Source organism: Mizuhopecten yessoensis, unplaced genomic scaffold, assembly GCF_002113885.1.
Source record: "Mizuhopecten yessoensis strain PY_sf001 unplaced genomic scaffold, ASM211388v2 scaffold10033, whole genome shotgun sequence".
In the NCBI taxonomy this organism is placed as follows: Eukaryota; Metazoa; Mollusca; class Bivalvia; order Pectinida; family Pectinidae; genus Mizuhopecten; species Mizuhopecten yessoensis.
This window is the reverse complement of record NW_018408345.1, coordinates 182,172-205,705: the sequence shown is the minus strand read 5'-3', so window position 1 is coordinate 205,705 and position 23,534 is coordinate 182,172. Positions and strand designations below refer to the sequence as shown.

The 23,534-nt window shown below is 36.3% G+C and overlaps 1 pseudogene; it reads left to right on the top strand.

The window, feature by feature from the left end:
- Nucleotides 1–266: 266 nt before the first annotated feature.
- LOC110459312 lies at nt 267–23,009 on the top strand (annotated as a pseudogene).
- Nucleotides 23,010–23,534: the final 525 nt, after the last annotated feature.

The window sequence follows — 23,534 nt, the reverse complement described above, 5'->3', positions numbered from 1 at the left end:
AGCTTATTTTAGGGTATGCACAATTCGCCATTTTCCTCTCAAGTAGTTTTGTATTATATAAATAAGGCTAGGGATAAGACGACACTACGTTTTATCATTATCAATACTAGAATCAATTAACCTTTTAAAAGCCGATCAATATCAATGAAGCGTGTGTACAACGACCTATTGATTTTGAACTCTTAGCCTACGTATAATGTTCGGTTACATAAACGGAGCCTCATAGTCGTGTTAGCCACACTGATGCGTCGAGGATATGTAAAACAGACCCCAGCATCACCATAACGGGATGATCAAAGAAATGAACAAACGTGCTGTGATATTTATAGGATGTTGGTTTCTGATGAACTGTAAGTATTGTTCAATTCCTTTAGCTTAAAGGGACATTACCTTCTGTGATACTCATTTGTTAACTTTGAAAAAAACCATATGTCACCCTGGTAAAAATCCTACCGAATCGGCAAGAGATACTTTCCTTTTAGCTTATTCAGTATAGCATGCGTCCCATGTTACTCCCCTCGCGGAGGCATTGAAAAAAAATAAGGGCGTCGTTTCATTTTAATACTAAACTATACATTCCATCCACCAATATTTTGACTTCAGTGAAATAATTCATTAAAAATATTTGCCAATTTTGGTAACTCTGATACATTCGTATGTTGGGTCTGTTGAGTGGGAAGTCATACTATGTTGATTTCAATTAATTCGATACACTAGTATGTTGATTTCGTTGTATATGCTATTGTGATAGATATGTAAGTTCTAGTGTTGATGATGCCCTTAGTCCATCATATGATGGTTATGATTAATTAGTTATGGTTACATGTATAACAATTTACCGCGTCATCAACACACGAGGAAAGACTATCAATCTTAAAGACGACATGAGAAGAATAGCAGGTACAAGTTTGGCACCAAAACTATAGGCAACATGAACCAGCACAAGAAACTGAAAGTGAATCCATGCGTTCCGGAATGTTCAGCGTTTCCTCGATCATGTTTGCTCCCATTCATTTCTCCCTTTTCCAATCGCTCTTAAACACAGGAAACATGCATTTAGCCATAAAAAGAAAAAGGTAAAAGTCAGAAAATAGTTACTGTAACATTTCTTCAGCATAGATTTAAAACTCTCAGGTAGAAACCTTGACTTAATAACGTATTTGAACTGCATGCGCATCTATTAAATACTGAATATTTAACATGACATTTAATTAACGTTTAATTCTTTAATATGTGCATTGAATGCTACATAAATATGTTTTGATATAAATATATGTAAATTTTGACTACAAATAATTACAATTGCTACAATTGTCGTAGAAAGCAAAACAATAGTATATCTTTTCAGTATGATTTTAGCAGTACATAATCAATTTAATACAATTTTATATCACAACCACCTTAGCTCGTGTTCTGTTTATTCAATAAAGAAGAAGGATGATACATTAAGTTCATACATTAAAAGCACATTTGATATAAGTAAGAAATCCACAATATCAATCAAAAGCCACAACAGCTGAAGTTTTTTTCAATTTTGCCAATAGTCTCGTTAGAAGTTCATGTACAGCTGTAACAAAATTTCATCTACTTACGGCAATTAACCTCGTAACTTCTGCGTTATGGCTCAAATCTTTCAGCTAAGTAACGTAAGTTGAGAACACTTGCGTCATGACGGGTGTTGAATGTGGTCCCGGGAATACAATCCTTTCTCCTTTTAAAAAAAATCATGTCATTATTACTATTCTGATTTATCCTTTCTTTCTAAGACATTATGTAAGAAACGCTAGTATATTAACCGATCAATTTTTAAAATATTACCGTATTTATTTAAATACTTTTTTAATACTGTGATCTGGAAAATTTTCGCCCAGTCAATAATTCGCCCTTCGTAAGAAAACATTACATTCGCCAAGTGTAAATTTCGTCCTTCACATGTAATTAGTATATAATATACACTGTCATGTGGGGCAAAGAAGTAATTCCAACACTGTCATGATATACAAACCCTTACTGCGGAGGACGAATATTGTAAACAATGTTGACAGTTTAGTCCGTTATTGTAACGTATACAAACCTCCCATTTCGACACACGAAATCGGGTTTCAAAGTCTTAAACAGATAGACAACAGTAGAAAAAGAGGAGACATCAGAACCAAAAATAACTTGAAAATAATTATTTAATCGTTCATTTTTGTGAATGTTCAATTTTGTTACTGTACCTAACTTCAACAAAGCATTTTTGTGTGCGACAAAGTGAGTTCTACCAAACTTTAAAAAAACCAGGTTGGTATGGTGTGACGACGATTGTACCACAGTAGGCTTACCAGCAGGGGTGCAGAGCAAATGTGTTGTGCCGGGTAGAACATATGTTATCTCAGAAAATTACCGTTAATGAGAGCATAACGACTTGGTAATTGATTGATGAGGGATTGACCCATCAGGCATGCTAAGATAATAAGATTCCATGACCTGTGGCCAAGAAGACTAAATTCCAGATGGTCATCAATGACTAAGGAATAAGTTTGGGATAAAGTGAAGACGACAACAATTGACCATACTGATAATGATCATTGGAGGTTCTTATATACCGCTTTATCACAACCTAGTTCGTATGTCGTCTCAAAACGGTTTACAAATTATTATCTATGGTTATAGGGCCTTTGAAACCAACCAATATCTTTCTCAACTCCCGGGTGAGCATACAGCCGGTGCTGCCATTTCGGCGCTCACAGCTAGCATTCTACAATTCTAGCACTGCCCAACCATGTACTCATTTACAGCTGAGTAGACTGGAACAGGCGGAGTAAAGTGTCTTGTTCAAAGATACAACACAGTGCCGTGACGTGACTCGAACCCGCAACCCTTCGGTCACGAGCCCGGCGTCCTCCAACTAGGCTACCGTGTCTCCTAACTCGACGAAGAAATATGGTTTTAGCCAGCAGAAGGAACACGTCTTAAATGCCAGAAACAATGTCTATGTCATATTGGTTTGAAACAACTTACGTCACTTAGCTTGATGATTTGAGACACATCGCAGAAGTTACAAGGTTATATAACTGTTCGTAGACGAGATGCTGATACACCCCGTACATGTACTTGTAACGTGACTGTTAATTTAAATCTGTGAATAAACGATGGGTTTTATTATTTAGCACGTGCCTTTACTGCTACTGTGGCACAGGTTTGTAAGCATCTTTACTATTGTCAGATTGTCTTCATTGAATGTTTTCCTTGTTGGTTCTAGTAAAACATTTCACAATTTAAATCTTAAAAAGGTTGCATTGCATGCAAAAAGTTTGAAAGCCTTGACTTCAAACTTCTAGGGACAAATAATCCCTGACATTACCATAATATTCCACTTTAAAAGTGTTGATGGCAATTACAATCAACTTCTGAACACCTAAAATGACAGTAATAAAGTAGTTGTACCGTTAATTGTTAGCAGTTCCATTTATGAACAACTTTGGAGCAATTTAAGCACGAATCGAAATCATTCACTGGGTGTTGAACAAACTATAAATAGTTTGTTAACATATCAAATGATAAATACGTTTTACAGTAGTTGTACCGTTATATGTTGTACCAATTAGTGTAATTGGAACATCATTTAAAGCGAAGGAAAGATTTACAGGGATACTTTTGAAAAATTATACGACAACAGAGTGAGAAATGGGTAAAATTAAAACTATGCGCTTACCATATTGATCACGTGTCGTAAACTGTTTAAATATTTCACCTGCAATGGCAAAATCTAAGGCTTCAATAGAATCAATTGACAACTAATTGTGAATCCAGACAATTTTTGACTCATATGCGACTGTTCCGAAAGGATTTATTTACATTGCGTAAGAAAGTGGCAGTAGTTTTCAAAAACCATTGTACAACGATTTCACTTAAGTCTATATGCTATATTATTTTGTATCAATGTTCTTTACAAAAGAGTTGAAAGGGACTGGTCGGGGAAAAAATGTCATATTTGCTAAAATGGCATACACATGTTTAAAATACCTTCTTATGAAATATACCGATTCAAATTTTGCTGAAATTCACTCCCTAAGAGTAAAAATTATAAGTATCTTAAAGAAATCCTAAATCGTCACCTGACAGTCTAAAACTCTCAATAGACCCAGATCAGTGATGTAACTTTACCGCACGCGCGTCATCAACAAGGCCAAATGTAAACATCGCGGCGAAAGAAAAAGATGCATGCAAAAGTCATGACAGGCACGAGGTATCAATACCGTTATATATAACAACAACATATAGGTAGGAATACTACACTTGCATCATACATGACCTTTGAAAACAATTATTTACGTATAGTATTGCTGTCTTGTCCGCTAGTTGAGTCCGACATGGCACATGATGGCGTGCTGTTATTGTTATATTCACTGCCTAACTTTCGAAACAACCACGTGACACATATAAATAGATCTGAGCTAAATTTACGCGGGGCTCCCCCGAGATTTCAGTGGTCAAAACTGGACATTGCAAGCAGAACTCGACCATCATATTGCCGTGGCATAACTTTTGGAAGGCCAGATAACGCATTTAGACCCATTTTTCCCCCCCCGACCAGCCCCTTTAACACGAAAAATTGTAATCATCATCGATCAGTGGAAATACGCTGGCTTATTAACTGATGACATTCGTTATTATATGGATTGCCTAGAAATCTGCTAACGCCTCAACAGAAAGTGCAAGGTAAATAACTTTCCGCTTTGCTACTGTTACCTAAAGAACAGACCACATAGCAACAGTCTTGACCTTCCGTTGCTGCTCGTTCACGGAAAACAGACCGCATAGAAACCGTCTGAACCTGGTTGCTACTAGTACACGGAAAACAGGCCGCATAGAAACCGTCTGAACCTGGTTACTACTAATACACGGGAATAGACCACATAGCAACCGTCCTGAACTTCCGTTAATACTCATACACGGAAACCAGACCACATGGCAACCGTCCTGACCTTCTGTTGCTAACTGTACACAGAAAACAGACCAAATAGCAACCGTCCTGGCCTTCTGTTTCTACCTGTACACAGAAAACAGACCACATAACAACTGACTTTACCCTGTTTGCTTCTTGTACACGGAAACCAGACCACATAGCAACTGTACATGTCCTGACCTTCTGTTGCTACTTGCACACGGAGAACAGACCACAAAGCAACTGTCCTGACCTTTTGTTGCTATTCGTACACAGAATAGAGACCACATAGCAACCGACCTTACCCTGTTTGCTTCTTACACACAGAAAACAGACCACATAGCAACCGTCCTGACCTTCCGTTGCTACTTGTACACGGAAAACAGACCACATATCAACTGTCCTGACCTTCCGTTGCTACTTGTACACGGAAAACAGACCACATAGCAACTGTCCTGACCTTTTGTTGCTACTTGTACACCGAAAACAGACCACATAGCAACCTACCTGACCTTTTGTTGCTACTTGTACACGGATAATAGACCACATAGTAACCGTCCTGACCTTCCGTTGCTGCTCGTTCACGGAAAACAGACCGCATAGAAACCATCTGATTCTGGTTGCTACTTGTACAACGAAAACAGACCGCATATCAAACGTCCTGACCTACCGTTGCTACTCGTTCACGGAAAACAGACCGCATAGCACCCGTCTGAACCTGGTTGCTACTTGTACACGGAAAACAGACAACATAACAACCGTCATGACCTTTCGTTACTACTCATACACGGGAAAAGACCACATAGCAACCGTCCTGACCTTCCGTTAATACTCATACACGGAAACCAGACAACATGGCAACCGTCCTGACCTGTTGCTAACTGTTCACAGAAAACAGACCACATAGCAACCGTCCTGACCTTCTGTTTCTACCTGAACACAGAAAACAGACCACATAGCAACCGGCTTTACCCTGTTTGCTTCTTATACACCGAACACAGACCACATAGCAACCTACCTGACCTTTTGTTGCTACTTGTACAAGGATAAGAGACCACATAGCAACCGTCCTGACCTTCCGTTGCTGCTCGTTCACGGAAAACAGACCGCATAGAAACCGTCTGATTCTGGTTGCTACTTGTACACGGAAAACAGACCGCATATCAACCGTCCTGACCTACCGTTTCTACTCGTTCACGGAAAACAGACCGCATAGCGACCGTCTGAACCTGGTTGCTACTTGTACACGGAAAACAGACCACATAACAACCGTCATGACCTTCCGTTACTACTCATACACGGGAAAAGACCACATGGCAACCGTCCTGACCTTCTGTTGCTAACTATACACAGAAAACAGACCACATAGCAACCGTCCTGACCTTCTGTTTCTACCTGTTCACAGAAAACAGACCAAATAGCAACAGTTCTGACCTTCCAATGCTACTAGTACACAGAAAACAGACCACATAGCAACCTACCAGACCCCCGTTGCTACTTGTACACGATAACAGACCACATAGCAACCGTCCTGACCTTCTGTTGCTACTCGTACACGGAAAACAGCCCACATAACAATCATCTTGAAGTCCTGTTACAGGCTATTATATAATATTGTCCTTAGTACAAACTGTTTATGTTTGCATTCAGGCCCTTGTTAAATGTCACCAGTGTGCCTCAGGAAACGTGTGTTACTATACACCATTTAGCAAAATAAATAATTAATGTCAATTATATGAGGTGAAATGTATGCATTATGACGAAACGATAAATTGGTTTTGTGTACATTGAACCAAACCAAAGTAAAAGAATAATGAAGCAGTAAACACATTTGGCAGTAACATGATCAAATACATTCAAATCGAACACGAGGGCAATTTCAATGTTAACAATTTCAATGTTAACAATTTTAATGTTAACAACTTTCATTTCAACCATTTCAATTTCAACAAATTTTATTGATAATCATGATCAGTTGAATTAAACATCAGGCTTAAAATCAATGATGAGTTCTCTCCATAACACAGTACTTTTTATTAAAATCATATCCCGTAATTGATAGAAATGGAAATATTGTGATATACAGTAAGATAAAGTTAATTATATATTAGCAAAAGTGATACATGCTGCTTTATACAAATGCAGCTGAAGAATAAGTGCCGAATCAACCCCCGAGTCTCTGACATTAAAGTCCATGGATTCATTACCCTATAGTCTTCCACTCAGAAATTGATTCCACACTCAAAACTATAACCATTCATCATCCGTGCATGCGCACATACCACGTTTGCATATACATGTTTATAATTAAATGGAGAAACTACTACAAGTATGGTTATTCATAATGTGTGCATGCACATGTACTTTATCACCATATAAGTATGAACAATTATTAGTGGAAAATATCACGCTGATAACAAGGTATCACAAATGGTTTACATCTCCTCACGTGTGTTACGCATGTACATAGCACTTGTAATATACTGGACAAGGGAGACTGAGTTTGTATATAAGACCTCATAACCGAAAGTTCTATCTTTAACGATGAGGGATGTTGGCGTGATAATCCATTGCTATTTCCTCACCTGGAATATGTATACTGTCAGTCAGATATGTTTCAGTAAGACATATAACAACACAGGGATTTGATACTGCTTCAAAAACATCAATATTGCTACGTACATTAAAATTCGCTATTGTAATATGGTTGGGTCCAGGATTCTGTTAAACATCTATAGATATCAAAATTAAATAATTTAATCACTTCTAGGTTAGACCCAACATTTATGTTAATGAACTTTGTGAGAGTGAAAATAGTTTGGTAATTTACTACAAACCTGTTTTAAAATATCGTGCATTGCATACCTGTATTCTAATTGCGAACAGACAATCTCATATCTAAGTAATCACCCATAATCAAATGCATAATTCATATACGTAGGGGACTGTGAGTCCCCAGTCAGAAAAAAATACAGCACATCAATCTGAACACGAGGGCATTCATGCACAATACTGTATACTATCGTGGAGCAGTACCAGCAATGACCATTCAGTTTTCTTATCCAACACCACAACTAGGAGCCGAAAACCATACAAGCACTACACTCACCACACCGCAGTCAAAGCATACAGACTTTTAATAATCCCCAAAAAATCAAAAGTTGAGCTTAATTTCCAGTGAGATTTGTCACATCGAGATACTTTTAAGAATGTAATAGCGTCCAACAACCATTAGAATGATCAAGATGGACATTGGCAATGATAACATGCCTTCTGACAAACTTGGACCATGATTTGAGTAATGATAATAAATATAATAATTCGAGGTTCTTATATACCGATTTATTACAACCTAATACGTAGGTCGTCTCAAAGTGGTTCACAAATTATTATCCATGGTTATAGGGCCTTTGCAACCAGCCAATATCTTTCTCAACTCCCTGGGGAACATACAGACGGTGCTGCGATTTCGGCGCTCAAAGCTAGCATTAAAGCTAGCACTGCCCAAACCACGTATTCATTTTCAGCTGAGTAGATTAGAACAGGCGGATTAAAATACCTTGCTAAAATATACAACACAGTGCCGTTACGTGACTCGAACCCGCAACCCTTCGGTCACGAGCCCGGCATCCTACCACTAGGCTACCGTGTCTCTATAATCGTTTATATTTCAATTGTCAATAAGACACAGCTGCCTAGGTACCAATTCAAAGTGATTGTATCAAGATATTGACATAGTTCTCTTGATAAAAAAATGGCATGCATTTAAACGTGATCGGTAAGGCGTATTCAATATATGCACATCTAAAGGGAGTAGAGAGTACATGATCATAGTAATTATTCCAATTAAGTTAAAAAAAGGTTGATTGTACAAGAGCTTACAACCGCTCAAGACAGTATGACATATTTGTCCTCATACACGAGCTAATGCACGTCATGATGGCGTGCACGTTGAGTCCTAAGTGGAAATCGGCGTAAAAAAATACAGCATTCTAAAGCGTGTCACCATATATTCACTGATCGACAAAGATAGCTAATCCCTTTAATGCGTTTTCGCTGCTGTTAGGGTTAACAAAACATTATCGCACTCCCTGAACCGATGTTAATGTTTCTTATGTTCATTCGTGATGGCTTTTTAGTTTACTGCTAGTATACTACGGGTGTGTATATCTTTTCTTTTATCTTTTCAAAGCTTCACCCGATCACCTATCTGTACCAGTGGCAGCAATGGCAACTCGGCCATGTTGATGTTGACAGACGACAGTTAAGATTGAAAAGTAGTGCGAGGTCAAAGTGCATATTTTCAGCCAATCAAAATGCCGGGAGGTGTTAATCAACTGCACAACTTGTTAATCAACCGGAAGTGCAGATATTCAATCGTTTGAGGGTTGATCAACACGGGCAATAGTGGTAGAATAGTTTATTTCGACGCGATGTTAGATTTGTTTCTGTACACTTTATATGATCCAATTATTTTCCTTCACAACAAAATTATTACAATATAACAATATGACGGTGGTCATGTGTTCCGTAATTCATATAATTTCCAAGGGCTGTAGTAGTCTTATAAACAAGTTGTCTCGTTGACGTATAAATACATTTTGATGAAGTAAGTATATCAACAAAGTTAATGCAGTAGAAAAATCATTTTAAACGATGATTAGTATGCATAAAAAAGCAACAGAATATTATATTCTATCCGAATAATAGTATCTCGAGATTTATTGGCCTCGACAAATGTGAAAATGAGATATGTCTATTGAATCTGTTGTTAGATATCTGTCGGGTAAAACACCATGCCGCGAGGGTATAAGTTGTTCATTAGACAAGAAGGTGTCACTTATGTCAAACGTATGAACGACGTTCACTATTGTAAACCTTCTTCATGTTTGGTAAACATTTAAACGACTTTGACGATCTTACGACATGATAATTACTCAAATGGATTGCACGTCACAATAGCTGTATGTGGTTAAGTGAAGTAAAGCCGGTCGTGCATTGCTTACCGTATGAGGAGTCATGTCACGGACGCCGTAACCGTCCTGATTAAATCGGCTGTGCAACAATGACACCGTTCCTTGTTTTAGTATCAATTAAGCGTCAAATTGCGTATCAACACTCATCACTATTTATTGTTAACGGTAGGGCACAATTGACAGCAGGATCATTGATATTTCTCACTCTAAGAGTTATTGACACAACATAATGTCATTGTATAGTTCATCTTTGCTACTAGTAATAAAATAATGGGGTTGATTAACTGTCTGTCGAGATCATGTTGATTCAGGGTATTTGACAGACATCGTAAATGGACTCAAATGGTGTGTCAACACCGACATAATTGAAGTAAAATTTGACGCCGCATTGGTTAAGTACATTAGCGCGATCGGTTGACATTGACACTGTCATCATCGGCCGAATGTAATTGTAGCACATTGCGATACGATATCATTTTAATGGAAGCTGATAATTTAGGTATGCCATTCAACATATATTTTTTGATACTTCCGTATTCTCTTGAATTCTGTTTATGTATGAGTTCAGTGTCAATTCGCCACAACTTGTCAAGGAAAAATATACAAAATTATAATTCAAATTTAATCTGAACATAGTTCTCTTCTTACAGCTAAATAAAAACCAAAACGATAATTTCTCTATATTTTGCTACAGTAAATTATTTAACATATTCATTAAATGTAGAAAGTAGTTGTGTCTATTTTACTGTTGTTATGCTTTGTTGGTACAATTCGTCGGGCAATGAATTAAAAATATTTAAACTTAGTTTCAGAAACAGATGAACCAAAACAACTAAAATGTATTCTAAGCAAAAGTGGTCATTTACATTCGGTGGTTTATATTTCCCATTCGCAGTTTTGAAGCTATAATTAAGTTACACAATTGTTGTCATAAAACAAATTCAAGCAGCCATGCTTTATGTATAATCATCACTAGAAATACAAACTTAGAAGCTTTTAAATACCGACACATCTAGGCCTTGGTTACTTTTTTTTTTTTTTTTTTTTTTTTTTTTTTTTTTTTTTTTACTAAATCCCTAAATTTCTTAATAATGACTCACCCACTTGATTATGTTTCTGGCTATTATTTCACAATTTCCAAGCCTCAGGATTATTCATTATTGAAATACTACAAAAAATAAAGGCTTAAACCTTTATTTACCGTTATTAATATATGATAATTACAACATAAATATGTTTCTGGCTATCATCTTACAATTTCCAAGCCTCAGGATTATTCATTATTGAAATATTATAAACAATAAGGGCTTAAACCTACTTTTACCGTTATTAATATATGATAAATACAACATAAATCAATACGTTCTTCAGATTATTTTGATATGAAAAGCAAAACAATGATACTCAATGAATGTATAATATATCGGTGTTCGTTGTTTATTCGAAAGAGTATTTTCAATCTGATGCTATAGGGGCTGGCCTTAAAGCATTATCTTAATGTGATATGCATGATTGTTTGAATCCTAGGTCTACTGACTCATGTTTCAATGTGTAGAGGTTCGTTATGGTATCAAGTGGCACAGACGTGGAATTTATTGATTTAATGAATACTGTAAAAGCATATATTTTCGTTGGGATAATATTTCGTTGTTTTTGTTTGGCGGCAAATTCGTTGGGATTATATTTCGTGGAATCAATTTTTTAAAACACTGTATTGTTTTTGGTTTGACACCTGGACAATAAGACAATAGGCCCGGCTAACCATAGCCTATATCGCCCGAGGTGGTCATGCACCTGTTCATTCCGGTGAAAGTTTTTCACACCTCGCTTCATCCCAGTCAGTGGAAAACAACAGATCGACCATCGCTCGATGGTCGTATAATTTAGTTTAAACAAACATGTGTGGTAGTTTAGAGCTATCTAAAATGGAAATAATTAGGCCTACCGACAGTTTATAACACACATTACTGCATACTTCCCACCTCTCACAATGGAAAACTGTGGGCAATAAATCACTTGCTACCACAGTCCACTGCACACATAATCCCCTTTCATGGCCAATCATGATTACATGACCATGAAAGGATGTGTGCCCAGTAGACTGTGGTCACAAATGCTGTAAGAAAGGGGAGATAATCAATAAGTAAGTAATGATGAAGTCAATCCAGTGTAAAGGATAAACTAATAATTCTTTTTTTCTTTTTTCTCTCTCGGTAATTTCATGATTGAAAAACGTTTTTTACAGAATTGATTTCCTGATCTCGTGAGAGGATAAGCATTTCCTGAAAAAGTTTATAATCTTTAGGAGCTGTTTCTTTATAACAAAATTGCACATTCAAAAATACTATTAATTGAAAGAACTAGAATTCCTGTGGGACTGATAAATCCTTACATTGTACAGTATGTATGAAAATGGTTTCACTATCCTGTACCTTTGCCACATCTTGAAAATTCATCAGAAATTCATCATTGTTTCCCGTATTTTGTTCTAAATGTTGAACAGACACTCCTTACCTTCTCTGACACTGGAGCTGGATAGTAATAAAAAACACACTTGTATCTATTATGAAGGATACACTCAGACTGGGCTATTGAGAATAAAGACAAACTTACCTGGTTCTGATTAATACTCACTCACACAGGTACATGCACATTATCTGCAGTGTAGGGTAGGTACAAAGATTGTCCAGGTGAACATTTTTACCTATTTTTTTCTGTTTTGTTCGAGTTGGGAAGCATGCAGTAAGCCAGTTATTGCATGATTTCTCGTCACTCGGGACTTAATACACCCTCGCTTCGCTCGGGTGTAATAAATCCCTTGTTACTCGAAAACCATGCAATAACCTTTACTTCTGATAAAACCACGAAATAAACGAAATTAAATCCCCAACGAAATTTTATGCTTTTACAGCATTCATTTTTACAAACCATTAAATGATGTCTTCAAAAATACTAAATTTTAGCTGATATTTTACTGGTATCTACTGTGCATTGTCCTCAGAACAGGGAATGTACATGTAGACTGTACTTATTTTTGCAATAAATTTGTCGACTTTCATTTCATGTATAAAAAAATAATCTCACTTCTGTTTTTAACCAACCCAATATGATATATAAGATTATGTTGTTACTTTTTTGTATTTAATTGTTTATTAGAATTCGTGTAAAAATAGTAAGTATTCTTTCCAAAATCATATAAGACTACCCCTTCAGGACCCCCATACTCTGCCAGGGGGATCTTTCCGATAAATGATCTATTATGTGTTTTCGCATACATAATGACGTATAATTGGTTGTTATCGACAGTGACACAATACGATCCTATACAGAGATTAGATGGCATTGTTTTCAGATATAATTACAGTCGATTAGGTTATTTATAGTTCTCCGATCATTGTTCAGATTTCATGACTACCAACCTATGGTATACTTCTTTTTTTTCGTTCTAAATACACAATGCTGTGGTTTTTATTTCCCCCATAGCTTAGTTTTGCTTGGTTTTATTTTGTTAAACGTACTATCAACAGCTTACGTCATTTAAGGATAAACGTGACACCATGTGTTCTGGGTATGTGTGCGTGTGTATGTGTGCTGGAGACAGGGTAAGTTGGAGTAATTGCCTCATTGTGATAGTGCGGATCTGATGCCGACTTTATAGTGCTATCTCACTGAAATACCGTGCCGAAGGCACCCAGCAGAGCATTCCGCCCGATCACATTATACTGACAACGGGTGAACCAGTTGTTGCCATTTCCCTAAATGCTGAATGTTAAGCAAGGAATAACAACTACTATTTTTAAAGACTGGTATGTCCTGGCCTGCGTACATAACAGATTGCCTTCCTCACCGGAGCGAACGTTCAACATGAAGTATTGCCAAGCAGTAGAGATAAATATGAAGATCCCAGGGAGAAATGTAAAAATCCCAAATATTGCAATGAGTGCAGAAGAGTTATTTTGGTCGCTTTTGTGTCCCTAAATATAGAGCATTAAAGCTCATCCACAATTCTTCAGTGTTTCCCACACAAGTCGTGGGTAACAGGAGGTGTAGTCTTTTCTCGATCCTCTTCGACCAGCAGGGATGTCCTCCTAAAAATAGTGAAAGGAGGTTTTGTGTTAATGTGTCATTTTCAGGGTTCAACGTCCGCTGGATATTTGTTCCGTATTCATCAAATAAATTTAGAGAACTATCCGCAGGCAGATTTAAAGATTGAAAAAAAATAACCGATTAAGAAATATGTCGATAAAATAGCTGCAATAGACATGTAATTGTTAAAATACACAACGGAGGGAGTAAGTACGTTATGTATCAGTGTATCTCACCATTTTTATTATCAATAAATTATATGCTCGTCTGAACATATTTTTTTCCCTGACTGTAAGGCAAACAGAAAGTATATACTGCGTTGTAAAGAAGTTTATATTAAGTTATATTTAACTTTGTGAGACGAAGAGTATATCGTGAGTTATTAAGAAGTTCATGCTCAGCTATACCAGTTAACTGTTGAAAAGTTATTATAATTTTTGGTTGAAAAGATAAGTATGTTAAGATATAGTTAAAATATCAAATCTCTTTAATGAGTAAATCATGAGGCCTCGACGCACGTTCATGATATATGTAGTTTTGATGAGAGAAAATCAAAATATCAAATTAAAATTACACAAACATAAGTTATTATTATGCTTTCGGGCTTATGCCGAAATAATGTAGATATTACCGGTAAGTATATAATGAGTCCTCGACACATGTTCATAAAATTTAAAGTTTTGATGAGAGAAAATCAAAATATTAAATTAAAATTACACAATCATATGTTATCATTATTCTATCGGGGAAAATGCACAAATAATGTAAATGTTCCAGATACGTTTAGGTGAATGGACATCCACTCTTTTACTGTTATTACAATGCCTGTAAATGTAAACCTTACTACTGACGATATATAAAACTGTTTTAGGATTAAACCTGTACTGAACTACATGACTGAATGTGTTCACTACGATTCCCACATGGACAGTGATACTATGTGACGTGAGTATGCAGATATTGAAATTGCTTACAGTAAGCAGTCTACCTATATCAGTCTTGAATGTTTTGACAGATGAATGTTACTCAAACACACAGGTGATTGCACCCGTTACTATTTTACAATAGACACAGGATACCAAATGCAAATGACACTGCATCATACCGCTGTATTGTCCTTCTAGGTCTCCTCAGTGATGATGTGGTGAAATGGTTGAAGGTTGCACTGTAACTTTATGGTACCGCTTTCATGACTTCTTAACATTTAAATATTGTCCGAGAACTATTTTTGAGATAACAGTTTTTAGCTCTATGATTATTTTCCAAAACTACTTCTAATAGTAAAAGCATCTCCGCACACTTAGCAGAAATGTAATGGCTGTGAATTTGATGATTATAGTTGCTATGTCAATTAAAGAAATGGCAACATTATTTTGGTATAAACCCCAAACGGTATGAGTAACTGATCGTAAAAAAATCTTTATTCATATTTGTGTGGGTTGTATTTATATACCTTTTTTTTACCTGTTCTATTTGCTGGCAGCAACCATGATTAATATTTGATCAATACCTGTGCTATTATATACAGGGATAGACATCACGATTGAGGTGATTACATTTTAACAGTAGGAATTAATGACCTTATGGGTGAAGTAGAGTTCATGTAAATAATTAATAGATAATCTGTTCGAAAAGCCAAATGATGTTGATCAAAGCTTATTGCCTGGCACATTTACATTGATTAAAGCCACATTGATTGTGATTATTTTAATGTGGCTCTTTCCTAAGTAAGGAGGGGTTAGAGTTTGCCTCATTCATATCAAAGGTTTTAAGAATTTTTGAGTGAGACAAAGCAATGGCACAACGTATTATTTATCGGGATAGTTTGATGTCAGTTTCAAAGTCGATTTCTTTCTTTAATTGACTTGGTTTGATAATTTTTTTTTTTTAAATTTTTTTTTTAAAGTTTCATCATTACACGTCAAGCAATCTTTTATTAATATGAAATAATTCAGAAGTATCATTGCTTGGAAATTCTTTCTAATTATGTTAGTTGTAATGTAATATATAAAACACTTATTTTTGACATCGTGCACTTTAATATCACAGTCTCATTATACATAGTATGCGATGCTATTCAATACAGATCTTTTAGGAGAAACAATGGCCTATTGAAGCATTTATATTTCTACAGTATACGAAGTAATTATATTATTACAGTGTAAATACGGGTTAATACAATTAAACCAGTAAGCATTACTTTGTTTTCTGCATAAACTACATTCGTGGTACTTAGAAATGACTTTCTATCTCGTCTTTCTCGTATATATAAGTTTTAGACATGTAGAATAAGACTATTTGTCGTATCTTGTTCTGAATTCGACACATTTCTCTTGTGTGACATTATGACATATTGTCGTTATTGAAGTATTATGAATACGATCAATGCCTTCAATCTTCATATAAAGTGATAGAAATAAGTAGACAGTGTATAATGTATGTAACACAAAAAATAACCCTTTGTTAAACGCAATGCATTGTGAAACTGACATAACGATTGTCTTGCTAACGGTGCTCCGTAATTTCACTGCCTCTCACATTAGTTTGCATACCCGTTCATCCGGTCAAACAAGTAAGATGCATGTACTAATTCGTCATTCAATGATACCTTAGGAGTCCTGTAGGGGTAGGATTACGCTGTCTCAATGATGACGTTTGATGAAGTGATGCTGTTGTGAAGTGGTAGCGTATTCAGAAGTAAAGGCGTGTGTGAGTTGTGTTATTCATCAAGGGGAGCTAAATTTACCTTTTCCCTACTTAGTTTGACATTTAATTATGTCTTGAGAGTACTATTGCTATCAAAACGATACTGTAATTGATTACACAAGAGGATAAGTAAGAGATTGATGACCATGTATCGGTTTATTTGTGTTATACGTCCTGCTGACATCTACGGTCATTTTATGACGTACCAGGTGTTGGTGAAGGATGAAAACTGAAGTACTCGGAGAGTAAAAACACCAATCATAGGCCAGTTGCTGGTGACTGCACCCCAAGTAAGCCATGAACAAGCAACCCAGTGGTGGAGGTCTAGTGATCGTAGATGTAGACGGTCAGATACCTTAACCATTCGGCCACCGCGGCCCGTGATGAAAATGAAAAAACGTGTTAAATGGGGCGTGTGGAATCGTTCTTTAAATATGTGTAGTTGAAGGTCTGATTTGTTGTCATAATTGACAAATGAGTATATGTGACATAGTTAAGATTATTTGTACCTAAACCGAAACTTTGCTGATCTGTTGACAGTGACAATGTGATCATTGTAGTTAGTTTGTCTGCATTATGCATGTATTGTCAGAATGGGTTGGTTTTTATCCTGTTTAAAGTGTTGGTAATATGATGTGTTATCTAAATCTAAATCTAAAGTTCCCCATATCAAACTAGTGCTGCCAGTTTTCTGATAAAAGCATATGTTACAGTGTATCTGTCTACGTACACTACATTAGAAATCGTAGGAATATGTTTGAATAATAATAATTATGATAATAATTCGAGGTTCTTATATACCGCTTTATCACAACCTAGTTCGGAGGTCGTCTCAAAGTGGTTCACAAATTATTATCCGTGGTTATAGGGCCTTTCGCAACCAGCCAATATCTTTTTCAATTCCCTGGGGAGCCTACAGCCGATGCTGCCATTTCGGCGCTCACAGCTAGCATTCTACAATTCTAGCACTACCTAACCACGTACTCAAGCGGAGTAAAGGATCTTGCTCAAAGACACAACACAGTGCCGTGACGTGAGTCGAATTCGCAACCCTTCGGTTTGGCGTCCTACCACTAGACTACCGTGCCTTATTATTAACTGTTATGGTACGGCCTATTGGCAGGTAAAGTTGTATTGTAACACAATGCTAAAAAAGAAAGGATATAACGCACACTAAAAATCGATTGGCATATAATACTGCAGTTATCCAATACGCATCAATCGATAGTATTGTATTTCAGTATTATGTATTGACCACTATAAAGATATTTTATACATACGTCCATTATTGATTATTTAAATGGTGTCCAGCCGTTGTCGACTTACAAGACACTATAATAGCGTGTTACAAGATTGGATAAAAATGTATGCACATGTATGCGTTTTCTAAGCAGATCCTGTCAAATTCTATTATTGATAAAAAAAACACCTGTAAAAAGCCAATTTGATACAGTCGAGTTACGCCCAGCTCACTTGTTTATATTTGCGCAATACTTAGGAGACTTATGGTATAGCGTTGCATGTGCATGGTTTATTGGAAACACATGCACGCGTGTACCCTCTTCCTAATAATAAACGCTGATAAACAAAATATGTACATTAAGTAGCATCGCCGGCATGGTGATGCTACTGTTAAACATGACTGCTAATTGATGTCATTATTCCATTACAGTAGGATCAACCGACTGCTTTACGGTAAATGGGGCCAACTCAGTTCACGCCAGTCTGTGGACTGGGTACAACAATCTTGTTCGGCCATCAGATATTGTGACGATAAAAGTGGAGTTTGTCTTACTCAGCATCAACGAATTGGTACGTATTTATATCTATGTTACTTTCGTGAGTTTAGCCTAAAACAACAACGACCAAATATTATATCAATACCACATTCATTAGAGTTTGGCAGTGCCTAGGGTCAACCCGAGGCTATCACTGTCAACCGAGGCAAAGCCTATTATTTATAACCTGGTATTAATCTTATTGTACCGAAAGGTAAACATGGCGGCTGAAACGACTTCTTTGCGCGGTCACTACTTTTCACTGTCACACGCATACACATTGTTATTCGTTGCTAGGGTGTTGAGAAGCATCATTTCATTGAATCAACGTTAAAGTTAATGTGACAATACGAAAATATTATATTTTTTTCGACCAATCAGATTACAGTATATTCACAAGGGGTATAATTATTACGCATTAATTAACTTTCTACTTTATCCGAAAGAATCAAAGTAACGTATCTCCGTCAAAATGTAACGTTCGTTCACATAACAAATGCATGAGATATTATGATGTTTAAATGACCAAATATTATATCTTACATTCTGCATCCTTATATTTAAAACCCTCTCCCTTACATTTTTTTTTCTTTTCTATATCTATTATCCATTGGTTCTTTCATAGTTGCTTGATCTTGGAATTCATACTCATTAGTCATTGAGTATTTAAACGAAATGTTAAAATGATCGCTTTTGAAATAAAGAAATGTTATTCCTTTCAGAATCTAAAGCAACAGAAGTTCTCAACATCTGGCTTTTTCACAATGGTAAGTCAATACGATACATTTTAATATATCTATGTGTGATTATAGCTATTGATTCTTCAGTGTCTACTCAAACAAGGACCATGGTATCGCTTAAAAATTAATAATCAACGTACTTTGTTCTGGTTTTTGTGGTTTCAAGAATAAATAGAAATCATATCGACTGAAGGATAGAACTGAACACGAAGTAAGATTAATTAAATGGCTCAAATGTAGACATCAACACGGTTGAACGTTGTTTCTTTACTTAACGTTTTCACGAACCATTGTATACGTGTAACATGATTCACTCGTTATGATGATTTAACATCGAGTTAAACTTCACACTTTAACATTTAATGGAATTGAAAACAATCCAATTCTCGTATCTAACATTTAAAATATCTGATGAACCAAAAATAATTACAAGCAGCGGAAATTTGTAATTTAAACTTTTACATAATTTTTATCAAAGAAGGAAGCTTATATTTTACTTTTCAGCTGACCATATCATTTTTAGTTGCGCTTTGATTGTGTCATGTATTGCCGTTTTACTCTAAATTGCTCTTATATTTTTTTATTTTTTTTATCTTGCATTTATGCATTTAATGTTTATTTGTTTTCAGTTTTGCTGTTTGGTTTTGCATTTTAACTTGTGTATTTCTTTCCTTATATTTTGTGTGTTTTATATGTTTGATTCTACTACGTTGGTTTACTTGTGTTAGTTCTGGACGGACAGCAGATTGACCTGGACTCCCGCCTCTCACGAAAACATTTCCTTCATCTACACCAGCGAAGCTAAAATCTGGAAACCGGAACTAGTAGTAGATAACTCGTGAGTAACTCTACATGTACTGCTTACAAACAGAATAACCTCCCCTTCATACATTTTACTTTATAATATTAGCTCGTCAGACAAAGTATTTTGATGTGCATGATCTGTATACTTTTCTGCTACTAAGTATAATTCGTTTTTCCCAATACTGCCTTGATAATTTTTATATTTATCTGTATAATGTCCTCATGGATATCGTCGTTGATGTCATCTAGATGTTTTCAAACACGTATTTGAAATGTAATCAGTCAGATATGCACATGACACATTCTGACGTTACTTTTATAATTGCTGCTTCCTTAATGGTAAAATCATTTACAAGACACATCGGATCCAACCACTTTATTTCAGTGAACCTTGTTTTCGGTAAATCTCTGCTAACTTCATTAAACCTTAATGCAATTTATTTTCTATGATACAAGAAGTCTACAAATTATAATTGATTTTAAAAAGATGACATAACTTGACTAAAGCTTAGTAAAATGCTAACAATATGGTGTGTGTATGTGTGTGATTCTGTTCTGCAATTCCCATTCATAAAAAGAAACAATTCTATTTGCTTTTTTGTCTTTTTGTTATATCAGGGTCACCCAGATATCAGTGATATCTGACGCAAACCTGTTGTTCCGGGTGGATAACAACGGTCACGTGAAGTGGGAGCCCCCTGGGATATACGACACGCACTGCGAGATCGACATCACGTGGTTTCCCTTTGATCGTCAGTCCTGTTACATAGAGGTGGGTGACATGTTAAGCGATGAAACCAGCCCTGTGTAATCATACAACAATGCTAAATGGTGAATTTGCAATTGCATTTGATCGGATAGACTTAATCTAGTCAAAGAGTTAAAACATATATTGGAATAACTAATACATAACGTAGCCAATGATATACCTGAGCAGCGCCATTGTAACTATTCCATGGAAAACTTTTTTACCGGTTTGGCTGGCGGAACTTTCGATTAATCAATTCTGAAAAAAATCATTTGCAGAACATTAATGAAAAAATAATCAAGATGTAATGAACAAAACACAGTCAACAAGAGTGTTCTGAGAGTAAAAATGATACGGGCTAGATCATTTCATTTCATGGTGTCCATATAAGCTACAAAAATGTACATCAATGTTCCCGGTCAAAAGTAGCACCCATTAGAAGTATCTAGGGGTTAGGCTGTCCTGGTAGCCTTTAAACAGGAATTGGTTGTTCGACTGTGAATCGAGACTTTAGTCAACATGGTGAATAGTGTTGTCCATACAAAAATTCTATCCTCATATAAATGCTTAAATCCGAAGTTGTATACAGATTTTAGTTGTGTTATTTTTACTTTGAAGTCGAAATCTCATGAAACAGAATTTTCTCATTTCGCCTATTGTTACTTAGGCATTACAAACAGCAACCATGTACGGTTTTGTCTTGTAGCTGACAAGTTGGGGATACACAATAGACGTGGTTAATCTATCCCATCACAAGGCAGATGTCAATTTGGAGGACTACAAAGTAAATGGCGAGTGGGTCGTAGAATCAACTTCAATTGCCTGGAAGGAACTCACAGCTGACGGGGATAAATATTCCCAGCTAGAGTTCATTATCCATTTTGCAAGGAGGCCGACTTATTACTTTATGAACATGATATTTCCGGTAGTCCTGATCTCGTTCCTGACAACAGTTGTATTCATACTTCCGGTGGAATCAGGGGAGAGAATTTCGTTCAGCATCACAGTCTTGTTAGCTCTTGCTCTGTTGTTGACCCTCATTTCTGATATGATGCCAACGACGTCTATCCATACCTCAGTCTTAGGTAAGAGTCTCATGTATATTCCGTCTTTGCATATTGCAGAGTTATCTTCTCTTGTGAGCAGGTATTGATTGTTACGTCATTGGTTTGTGTGAGAAAATTACAGCGTTTTCTCAAAAATTGATGACGTTACTCTCACAAACACATGACGTAACAAGCAATACCTGCTCCCAAGATAAGATAACTCTGCAATACGCAAAGACGGAATAGTATAATAATCAGTCTTAGGTAAGAGTCTCATGTATATAGTACAATAATAATAAATAATAATTCGAGGTTCTTATCACATCCTAGTTCGTAGGTCGTTATAAAGCCATTCACGAATTTGTATCCGTGGTTATAGGGCCTTTGCAACCAGGCAATATCTTTCTCAACTCTCTAGGGAGCATACAGCCGGTGCTGCCATTTCGGCGCTCGCAGCTAGCATTCTACAATTCTAGCAGTACCTACCAGGTACTTATCTACAGCTAAGTTTACTGCAGTTTATCAACCCGTGATAGCACCAACAACACGTTAGTATATATGCATTTATGAAATATAATTACATTAAGAATTCTGAGTATTTATTAAGTTCGTAATTTCAGCTATTTTGTTTTGAACACATCTGAAACTTATTTATAGGAAAAATCCTAGTCCGATCCATATCTGCTAGAAACGCATCAAATATGTCCCACATACATCATATAAGACCTGCGCGCGCAGATACGTTATGATACATATCAACCGATTCCAAATCAATCGTTACATGTATCCGTTCTACAGTAGTCATAACTGGGTTTTTAATTTACATATTTTAATTCTTCAGACTACGAGTATTGACAGTTAGTAGAAATGACATACCTTTATCAAAGTTTTGTAAACTATTGACCGATCATCATTTTCATATTTCAGCAATATACATCATGGCGATCCTAACCCTATCAACACTGTCGGTCTTCCTGACTTCCTTGAACTTACGCCTCTACCACAAAGAGAAACAAATGGATGTCCCAAAATGGCTGAAGAAGTTTACCCAGAAGGTCCTTCTGAAATGTACATTCCAACGCAAATACGAAGACAACAGGACCGAATCTCAGCGCGATATAATCCAAAATGAAGACAGTGTGACGAAACCCGATCATAAAGCAGTCAGCACTGCATGGGAAGACATCGACAATGACACAAAGGAGGAAGCAGATTTAAATATGTCCTGTAAGGAAATCAGCATGCTGTTTGATAGGTTTTGGTTTATCCTCTTCATTGCCATGACGATAGCGTGTACCTTTCTGTTTTTACTCATCCTTGGTATTGGCGCACGGGTGTAATTTGGAATTGTCGACCGAACTACAGCTTCGCCATTGCTCTCCTGCGGTGAACAATAACATCATAACTTTCATTTCACCCTTGGCTTTGAATGCATAGTTCATGAACTCTAATATTTTCTGCCAAACAAATGGAAAAATCAGTCCTAAAACTTTGTTGCTTACTTTCAAATAATAGGTCTGAAGATTCCAGGCTTGTATTTCAATTAACTGACACCTGACGTGATACGGGTGTTAACACATTATTAATGTCATTGTAATATATGTATTATGTACTGTGTGTAAATTGTATACATTTCATGTTTATCTGCATTTACTTGTATTTGTTTTGTACCATAGCTTCCGTAGGGTCTCTACGGCAAGTGATGTAGTAATACATGTCC